The sequence below is a fragment of the Rhinolophus sinicus genome, chromosome 3, assembly GCF_057876585.1.
Source record: "Rhinolophus sinicus isolate RSI-liver-muscle chromosome 3, RSI-T2T, whole genome shotgun sequence".
Taxonomy (NCBI): Eukaryota; Metazoa; Chordata; class Mammalia; order Chiroptera; family Rhinolophidae; genus Rhinolophus; species Rhinolophus sinicus.
The window spans coordinates 15,999,697-16,010,605 of record NC_142503.1 but is presented as its reverse complement, the minus strand read 5'-3'; the positions used below and the strand labels follow the sequence as shown (position 1 = coordinate 16,010,605).

The 10,909-nt window shown below is 31.9% G+C and overlaps 1 pseudogene; it reads right to left on the bottom strand.

The window, feature by feature from the left end:
• Positions 1–10,347: 10,347 nt before the first annotated feature.
• On the bottom strand, positions 10,348–10,688 carry LOC148758457 (signal transducer CD24 pseudogene; annotated as a pseudogene).
• Between the last annotated feature and the right edge of the window lie 221 nt (positions 10,689–10,909).

Sequence of the window (10,909 nt, the reverse complement as noted above, 5' to 3'; positions counted from 1 at the left end):
TATAGTTAACCAAAGGACTTGGCTTAGATCAGCCAAAGTGTGGACTTTAAACCCAGTCGGACCTAGGTTTGAATCCTGATTTTTGTCTCTTATTCACACATGAATTCACCTGCAAGTCTTTGTTATACTATCGCTTTCCTCTGTAACATGATAATAATGACAATTTATTTTTTCAACAGATTTGAAAGGTAAGATCATTATTTCATATTCCTCACATAGGAAAGCCTCAAGTAACAACCAGGTACGCTGGACTTCACAATTGAGTTTCAACTCTGCCTTGTCCCATCTCAGGTTGAGTTAAACCCGAATGTATACCTGTATCTGAATGTCAGTCTTAGGATGCATGGTGCTAAGCAGGCTCCATCTGGCTCTAGCTCTGGGCCAGCTTTCCTTTAGGTGCTGGTCCTTGGAGCTGTTCCTTTCTGTCATAACCCAATGTTGCATCTAAAGGAGGAAGCCCTATGCAGGCCACCAGCTGACAGTGAAGTCCCCATTAATGGTATATCCAAGTGTGTCGTCAGATCCAGGAAATGAGACACTGTGGTTGCTAGAATTGAAATCACCCCACTCTTTACTGCCTCCTTTCCTTTTTTCTTCTTCCTGAGTGTTTATTTTATTTATTTATTTATTTATTTATTTATTGAATTATTGAATTTATTGGAGTGACACTGTTTAGTAAAATTATATGTTTCAAGTGTACAGTTCTATAATACATCATCTATCGCATTGTGTATTCACTACCCAAAGTCAAATCTTCTTCCATCACCATATATTTGACCCCATTGACCGTCTCGTACCCCTTACACTCTGGTAACCACTAAACTGCTGTCTGTGTCTATGAGCTTTTGCTTGTGTGTTTGTTTGTCTTGTTCATTTGTTGCTTTCAGTTTTATATCCTACATATGAATGAAGTCATATAGTTCTTGAATTCCTCTCCTTTTCTTACACAATTTCTTCCATTCAGCCAAGTCCCCCTCCACCTGCATCCCTATCCTTGATATTTATTACCAAATTCCACTCAAGTACCTGCTACCATTCGTAAAACACTGTTCTACATGATAGGAAATTAATGAAGCAATAATTCATTGCACTTATAATATGAAATTGGCTTCCTAGAGAAGACAATAAAGTGTCTGACAAGTTTCTTACTTATAATAAAACTCAGCTACAAAAGCAGAAACTAATAAACCAACTTAATAAACTTATTTTTTATTTTCATTTGGATTGCCTCAGTACTCAACTTAAGGGATATTCAAGAAGAATTTCCAATAGCAAATTAGCAGAGCGTGAGAAGTTCGTACTTAAAAATTTTTAAATAAATTATCATTTTAGCTATAATCATTTAGTAAATAGCAACAGATAAAATTACTATAATTCTAGACAATCTTTCAACTAAATTTGCATTTAATGTTTTTTTCATTTTTAGTAGATATTAATAATAACATGAAAAACAAAAAAGAAAGTATATTTTCTATGCATTTCAGAATTACGTAACTTAAAATTAAAACATAAATTGATGTAACATTGAACTTATTGGGTAGTAATTACCTTCTAAGATTTATTTCCTTACTACAAGTACTTATAAAGAATGACTTGGTGAATTTGCTTTGTACTGAATTAAATTAAATTTGATTTTTACTCTATAAAAAGTTAAACCAAAAATTGCTAAAACTTACTTGGGATACATTATTCATCATATTAATTTATAAACAAGAAGTTCCCAACTACTCACTGTGCTATAATTCCTTAAACTATGTTTTACAGAAAAGTGGAATGAAATGTATTATTTCTGCTCAAATCAATCAGGAGTGTTTCATAGGTCAGAAAGGATGCAGTTACGATTTTGACACTAGATGGCATTCCTGTGTAATCAGAAGAGCAAAAGGCTAATACAGCTGCTGTCTTGCTTTTCTGAGACTTGTCATAAAGTCAGAAATGAATGAATAAGAACCGAAGAAAGTTATATATATATATATATATATATATATATATATATATATATATATATATATATATAAAGTTATATATATAACAGTTATACATATATAAATAAATAAATAAATATATATATATATATATATATATATATATATATAGTATTTTATTCTGAAGCTTATTTGAATAAACCAATTTTACTTATTACTTGCAGTTTGTTGACTACTATAAAATTAACAATTGTTCGGCCTTCGAAGTATGATGCCAGCTACTAAATGCTTTTTTATTCTGTATCCTATTTTTATGTTAATAATGCAGAACGCATTTAATTCAACTTTTTATAAAACACTGTTACAAATTGAGTTTGATGAGAAAATAATTCCAAGTATCAAAATTAAAGATTATTTCCTGTTCATTACTATTGTAAAAAGTTTAAACAGTGTATAAGAACCTGTTAAAATTTTTATAAAAATTGCATTAAAAAAAAATCTCTGCTTGTCACTAGTATATGACGGCAAATTAAACTACTAATTTAATATGATGTTCCCTGTGACATAAATTAAATGTTTATGTTCTTGTCAACATAGAGATTCTTAAACTTTTATATAACAATCAAAAACAGAAAGTAATAATAATTCAGTGACAAACTTAGCGAGAAAGAGGGGCTGTTCAAAGCCTGGAACTGAGAGCAACAATGTCAGAAACCGAGAAGTCACTCTTGACATACGAGTGGAGATGCTTCATGGCAGACATAAACATGCAAACATTAAAATCTTAATAGAATTAAAGACTGTTTTTCAAAGTTATTTTAAGAAAATAATACATATTGTTGAATTTGATAATTGCATGAAACAAGAGAAACACCAATTTTTACAAGATAGTGACATAGCCTATGTTCAGACCATCAAAATTTTATCTCTGATTTTCAGAACAAACCATTTACTCAATCCTACCTCCATCCCATTACACATGAAGAAAAAAATCTAGGTTGAAGAATTAAATAACTTATCACAGTCACCAAATGCCAGAGCCAGAATTTAAGCTGCCACCCACTGAGCCAAACACGGTGAAATTTTCACTGCATAATTCAGTGTGCTTGCTTTGAGTTGAATTGTACTCCCCCAAATTCATATGTTGAGGTCCCAAAGCTCAGTACTTTAAAATATAACTATATTTGGAGATAGGGCTCTTAAAGAATTAAGTATGTTAAATGAGATCATAGTTGATAGGTCCCTAATCTAATAGGAAGGGTGTTATAAGAAGAGACAGCAGAGATGTCACCAAAGTCCATGTTAGGAAACAGCCAGAAGACAGCCATTTGCAATCCTCGAGGGAAACCAAACCTGCTGATACCTTGAGCTTGGATTTCCAGCCTCTAGGGCTGTGAGGAAGTAAATGTTTGTTGTTTAAGCCACTAGGTGGACAACATTTTGTAACTACAATCCTAGAAACAAATACAATATTCAAAACATATTCTAAACGTTTGATAGATTCCAATTTATAATGACTTTTATTGTATTTAAAGCAAAGAACCTATTTGCAAACATTCTTACTATACTAAAATACTTAAAATGTTATCTACCATCTATCTATCTATCTATCTATCTATCTATCTATCTATCTATCTATCATCTATCTATCTATCTATCTATCTATCATCTATCTATCTATCTATCTATCTATCTATCTATCTATCTATCTATCTATCATCTATCTATCTATTTGGAGAGAAAAAAAGAGAGGTAGAAAACTACTATCCTAACATTTGTCACTGGATAAAAACTACAAATAAATCTTAAACTTCATTCAGTGATTTTAATGATTTAGAAATAACTTCTCTGGTATATATTCATGTAAAATTAATGTGAAAATTTTAGAAACCAAGATTTTAAGTGAAATAGAAAATCAAAAATGAAAACATCTTAGGTATAAAAATCTCTGCAATGCTAAATATGCACTTATTCTATGAACTAAATATGGATAGAATCTCAAATGACTCATAATTTTATTAATAATTATTTTATATCTTTCTCCTAAAAACATTTAAAAGCACTGACATCCCAGGGGCAATGATCACTCTAACCACAAGCTCTTTGTTGGAAAATGCATGGATAATAGCTCATGCTAGAACTGGCTCAAATTATGTACAAAATAAGCATAATACCTTATGATGAAAAAGGTATTGCATCATGAAAGAATTTTAATGGATTCACTCACACAGATACAGAAGTCAGCTTAAACTTCTAGTACTTGTTAAATTTGTGAAAATTGGAGCATCAGAATATTAATGATTTGAATTGATTGGAACAGAATGAATACATAACAATCTAGGACTCCACTGGGAGACTCAAATAAAAGAAAAATACCAAACAAATAAATAAAACCACTTACTTATCACGATTAGATATCTCTGATACATCAGCTTCTTACTCTGAAAATTGGTATTAAGAAGTAGGCAAACTTTTATTTTTTTATTTCATTAGAAAGTGTATTTCATTCAACAAATAACTTCAGATGGTTAGAAAATCACAACCTTGTTACAATAATAGTACTTGATAAAGTTTTAAAAAATCATAGAATTTGAAAATTGCCAATGACACCCAATGAAATCATTGATTCAGAAAAAGAGTATCAGTAAGTGCTAAGCCCAGTAGGTGGAATGTTGTTGGGTAATTGAACATTCATTGAGTTTCAAAGTATCATGGCATAGATTACATATTGTCAACAAAGTACAGTCACTATGCAAAGTAGAAACAAAATATCATTATGTGTCTCATCTCTTGATGTTAAAACCTTCCATTTGAATCTCACCTAAAGTTTGGTGCTAATTTCCAGTTTACAGGAACACAGAAGATAGAGGAACAACAATTTGGGTAAGATGAGGAAAATCTAGAAAACAGACAATTCTCTAGAGCAAGCATCCTTGTCTTTCCCATAAGTGAATATGAGAAAAATAAAAAATAAAGATGAAGGCAGGAACTATACTAAATTAAATAGACTGAAGAGACACATAAAAAAAAATGAAATATGTGTGTATTAGTTATATTTTGCATTTGCGGAAAAATTAGTTAATAAAAGCACTTGGGAAAATTTTGAGGAAATTTAAAATGGAATGTATACTACAAGTATTAATTTTGTTAGCATGATAATTTAATTGTGGTTAAAAAAGAAAATATGTCTCATGATTTGAGTATGATTGTCCAAGATTTTGAAGAGAAAGTGATATGATATCTGTACATAACTTTAGGTACTTTAGCTCTTTATTATTGGTTTTTGTGTGTGTGCAAATAAAGCACATATAGCAAAATTTAGCAATTATAAAATACAGGCATTGGTATACGTGTGTGTTCATTGTATTATTCTTTCAGTTTTTCCTAATTTTTGAAAATTAGTTTTATACTAAAATATACTAAGTTTCTCAGATTGTTTTACAGTATACCTATGATATAGAACATGTACAATATAAACATCCATATTTAGCAACAGAATAAATAACACTTGTTTTTATAGCAGTGAGCTTCTAAAGCCATGTTCTGACATATGTGACATGTTATTTTCCAGTGTCACGTGTTCAATGTTTATTGAGAGAGGGAGAGAAAATGTATTATTTCTAACACTTGTAGTCAGCGAAAGGAGTTATAGTTAAGAACTCCTTCTGAGTATTTTTAAAATACCAGACCATCAATCATTTAAAGACTTTGAAAAAACAAACGTCATTTAGTATGGGTTTAGTTGACAGAAAACTAATTGAATGATTCGAAGCTATGTTTTCTGTCATGTCAGGAGTGTACTGCTCAGAGTTCATTACCAGCCCTGCATGACCTGATATAAAATCCAATACAGTCCAGGCCCCATGGTATTCAGTTGCAAGGGACAAGGAGCACTTTGCCTGGTTAGATGACAAATAGGGAGGGATGGCAGGTGGTTTGCTTTTGGTTACCTCTAAATCTTTTCCGTTACTTATTATTCTATTGCAAAGGCATGCTAGGTAAGATGTGCTATGGCTAATGATGATAATAATAATAATAATAACAAAATCATATTGGAGTCTTATGAGGTTATGGAATACTAGGAAAAAAAGTTCAATGCAGATTAATGAAAAAGAAATAAGTTCTGGAAAAAATACAAAACAAAAAACAGATGGTGTAAATTAGTTAATACAGAAATAGGTTCGATAGTTATATACTGTCATTGGATTTTCATATCCTTAAGTTTAATGGTATTTTATGGAAAGCAATGAATGACTTTGAAATCCTTATTCATTTTCCATGATTGTAAATTAATCCCTTCCTAAAAAGAGAAATATCTCTTTTATAGTTCTCAGACTTTCATTTTCTGATTTTTTAAGAACTATACTTCATTTCTACCCCACACATATTACACTGTGAGAGAGTGATTATTTTAAGTACTCAAATTTAACTGAATTGCAATAAGGATGCCATTAACATCTCATCAGGACTTAAGGCGAAAATAACAATTTTTTGTTTTTTGTTTTTTGTCATATTAAACCTTGTTGCACTTAGAAATTGTTTGGAGTAACTTCTTCCTCATCAAATTATTTCTGAATTTTTCAACTTCTTTGTGGGAAGTACTGACTTATAAGTACCGAAAACACATGTACAATATCCATAGTAGCAATAAATATGGAATTCTTGTACTTCTTTCAGGCCCAGTAGCATTGATTCATACATGTTATTGAAAGACAATTATGACTTGTGAATTGTTATAGACACAGAATTTTACATTAAAAAAAAAGTCATGGAAATCTACATATACCATTTACTTGTCATACTAAAAAGTTTTACTTTCACACTAATGAGGCTAATAGATTTTCAAATTAATAGGGTGATGGCATTTGTCTCACAAACTGACTCTGACTGAACGCAGGTTTGCAAGTAAATATATATTTTTATTTTCCAACTCATTCTTGCCTAAAGTATGTAATGTTCTACAAGGCTGAGTGTAAACAAATTCTATTAATTTTCAGCAAGTTACTGTTCAGTGAAACAAAATTGCCATTTGATAGTAACAAGAAAAACTCCACACAGAACATATAAATCAGTATTACTGGCAGTTGGAAAAGACACATTGCCTAGCTTACTGTTAGTGACTAGAGAAAGAAAACACCATTCTAGATGTTTTAAAAGCACTTGGAAGCATAAATGAAGATAGCTTTTGAAAATTGCTGATGGGAATTCACCATAATGAAGGCCTGAGTTATATAAACACCATTCATTCTCCTGATTTGATCATTCTAAAAAGGAAGAAAGTTTGGGTGAAAAGAGATTTCTTTATATGAGAAAAAATGCTGAAACAGCATAAGATTCAAAAAGAGTTTTTGGTTGATGCTAATAAGCAGCAGAAAAAATATATATTAGTTTACATTATGTTGAATTTAAAAGTCTGGGATTTCTCAAGATGCTCAACAAGAAATTCTGAGGTGGTATTTTGCTTCTTTGTTTGTTTTTTAAGAAATAATTCAAGGCATTTTTAAAGAAATAATTCAAGGCTGATGTGAAGAGCATCAGTTTGTCTTTGACACTAAATAAAATTGCATTAAAAAACAGCTCTGTCAATCATCAGCTCTCTCAGTTTAGTAAGACAGAACGTGATTAGGTTTGCTGTACATATTAAATACAATTGTGTTTGAAGATACCAGAGACAGAGAGTGCATTCATTCAGTTATGTGCTTCAAGAGTATTTTTAACAAAGTAGAAACCACTTGGTTGTAGGTCTTAACTTTCCACCACATTGAATATTTCATGTCAATCCTTTCTGACTTGTAAAACTTCTGTTCTGATTTGTAAAACTTCTGTTGAGAAGTCAGCTGAAGCTGACTCAGCTGACCGTTTTATGATAGCCCCTTTTAGGTAACTAACTGCTTTTCTCTTGCTGCTTTTAAGATTCTCTCTTAGTCTTTAACCTTTGACATTTTAATTATGATGTGTTTTGGTGTGGGTCTCTAGGTTCAACAAAATAGAAACCGTTATTTTTTGACATCTCTAAGACACATTTTATAAATTCCGTATATTTTTCAAATATTTATGATTTTAGTAAACATGAAAGCAATATTCACATATACAGCTATGTTTCCAAAAGTTAAGTTATTATCTAAGAAACAGATATTTAATAATGATCAAGAGCACTATCCTAAAAATCTGTTAAGATCATAAGAAATCTTTCAGTTTTACTGATGTGATTTTTATTTTAATTTATAGATTTTATCACTTAAGAGAAAAAGAGTCATCATTATGAAAACTTATTTTATTCATCAAATATGTCTATTTCTTTTGAAACTACACTTTTATATTTCAAAATATAGTTATTTAATTTCAGATTGTTTTATAAATGGAAACATGGTATAAAATGTTAGTCACAGAATAGTCATGGGGATAAAGTACAGCATAAGGAATATAAACAATAATATTAATAACCATGTATGGTGTCAGATGGGTATAGATTTATCAGGGTGATGACTTCATAAGTAACATAAATGTCTAATGACTATGTCGTACACCTGATATCAATGTCAACTGTGATTGAAAAATTTTTAAAAAGTGAGAAAAGAAATTGCCACAATTACCCTAACCTTCAGAACAAAAATATATTTAAGTACAAAATTTCTGCTACTAACTACCGTTTCTTTATTTTATATATCAGATTATGAAATATTGGGTAAAATTTAAAGTGCTCCTTGGAGTAATACGCATAGGGATCTACAGCCAAACAATATGGGTTCAAATTTCCACTTTGTCACTTACTGGAAACATGCGTATTTGGAAAAGTTACCCAAACTCTCTGTACACCAGTTGTCTTATGTGGAAAAGGGAGGTGATAATAATAGTATACCTATTTCATGGATTGTTAGACGGAACAAAAGTGTCATTATGCAACATATTTATCAGAGTTTGGCACAGAGAAAATCATTCTATAAAGATTTGCCATATCGCAATTTCTTCAGATTTTTAGAGGAAAGCTTTGTAGTCTTTTTTTTTTTATGACATTTTTTATTTACAGTTTGTGTTCAATGAAAATCAATTCCATAACATGAGAAGTTACTATGAATCAAAGCATAAATACACAAACACAATATATAATCCAAAATAGATGTACAGCATTCAGGTATGAAACAAAAGGGAACGTTCATTCACACACACAGTAGCTTGAGATCTGTTGGATACAATGTTCCTATGTAGGTTTCTAAAGATGGGGAAAAAAATGACTTTGGTTACCAAGACTACTGTGGCCGTATTAGATATTGGAACATCTAAGCATCAGTATGTGACCATGCGAACAAAAGACTTGAGGGAGTGTATATTTTTTAAAAGATTTCTGTGCATCACGGCAGTTGTGAAAAGATTTACTTTCCAAAATCAAGTCCACAGTAGGCTTAGGATCAGGTTCTATCTAAAAATATTGAACGATAACAGAAAATGTTCCAAATGTCACTATTCTGATTCATAGTCTTTTTTAAAAAAAGTATATACAGAAAGAGTATAAAAGGTTTTTTTTAAATTTAAGTAAGCTTCCAGTTTTCTCTTCCCAAATGCCTGATTTACAGTTTTGGCCTCTTCACATATTGGCCTTTTCAAGATTTGTCTATTTTACCTTCATAATATACTATTTTTTAAATTGTAAAAGGTATCCAATGTATGCAGAAATAAAAAAGCATTTTGAAGTTAGTTGAAGTCAGTGTACTTCTACTCTTTGGAATTAATTTACCTAAATGAATCCAGCGCTCTTGAAAAGGAATAAATGATAAATATATAAGCAAAATGTACTTATTATGCTTGGATTCGGGGTAGGTTCCAATCCATCATTGTTCTGGCACATGTCAATTACTATACAAAGTCAAATGCAATGTCCAATCCAAAGTCTCAAAGGAAAGAGCTCAGTTCCTAAGAGAAGAGTGATAGCTTAACAATGTAAAACTTGATCCAGAGTTACATCGGCATTAAATTAGTACTGTGAAACAACACTGAGGATTTACTGGAACACCCAGAAGTCCCTTCTAATGTACATATAAATAGAATCATGGGAGCTTTTTGCATTACCTTACTGTTTATGGTCATATAGCTTTAATGAACCAAATGAAAACTGAATCTGTTCCAAATCCCATTCTTTATCTCTAGATAAGATAAAAATTTATTCATTTTCAGGGTACTTTTTATGTGTCCATACTTCTTAAGCCACATTTAAGGAAATTATCTCTTAACTAATTTTGGATGTGTCTCTCTTCATGTTGTACATGAAACTCCAGCAGACTTAATATTGACAGTCACCTAGTCAAGCCCTGCCCATGCTCTTCAAACCAATGAAATCTGAGATCCTCAGCATTTTCTGTGTCAATAAAACAAGGTGTGGAATTAGCAGATTCAATGAAGACCTGTTTTTCCTTATCACACTGGATGTCTAGATGTCATTTGGGTTGGGTTTAGAAGATGGGAAAGTACAGCTATTTCTTGGTCTGAGTCTCTTAACAGTAGAGTGTAGGAGGGAGAACGAGATCACGAAGAGGCTGGCTGTTGACTGCAGAGCAGCGGCACTTGCTTTGGTGGTGACATTCGCTGGTAGTGGAGGTTGCAGTAGTGGAGGTGTTGTGGGTGGGGTTACTTGAAGGTGATACAGCAGCCGTTTGATTTGAATAAATCTGCGTGGGTAGGAGCAGTGCCAGAAGCAGCAGCTCCAATCCGAGCCTGGTTATCAGCGCTCTGCCCATGTCTGCTCTGTCGGTGCGCGGTGCGTCTCACTGGATGCGGATAAATGAACTGCTGGCTCCCGGCGGGTGCAGGAAAGGTCTGTAGTCGGTTTTAATCTGTCTCCTCTCAAACGATGATTTTACAATGTTGTGTTCCTTTTGGATATGAGTACTGTAAAGCGGTAGTCATAGGATATCTTAATAAAATAGCCGGCCAAATATATATGCTATCATGTTCCGAGACTCCAGAACTCCCAACCACACACCCCCAACACA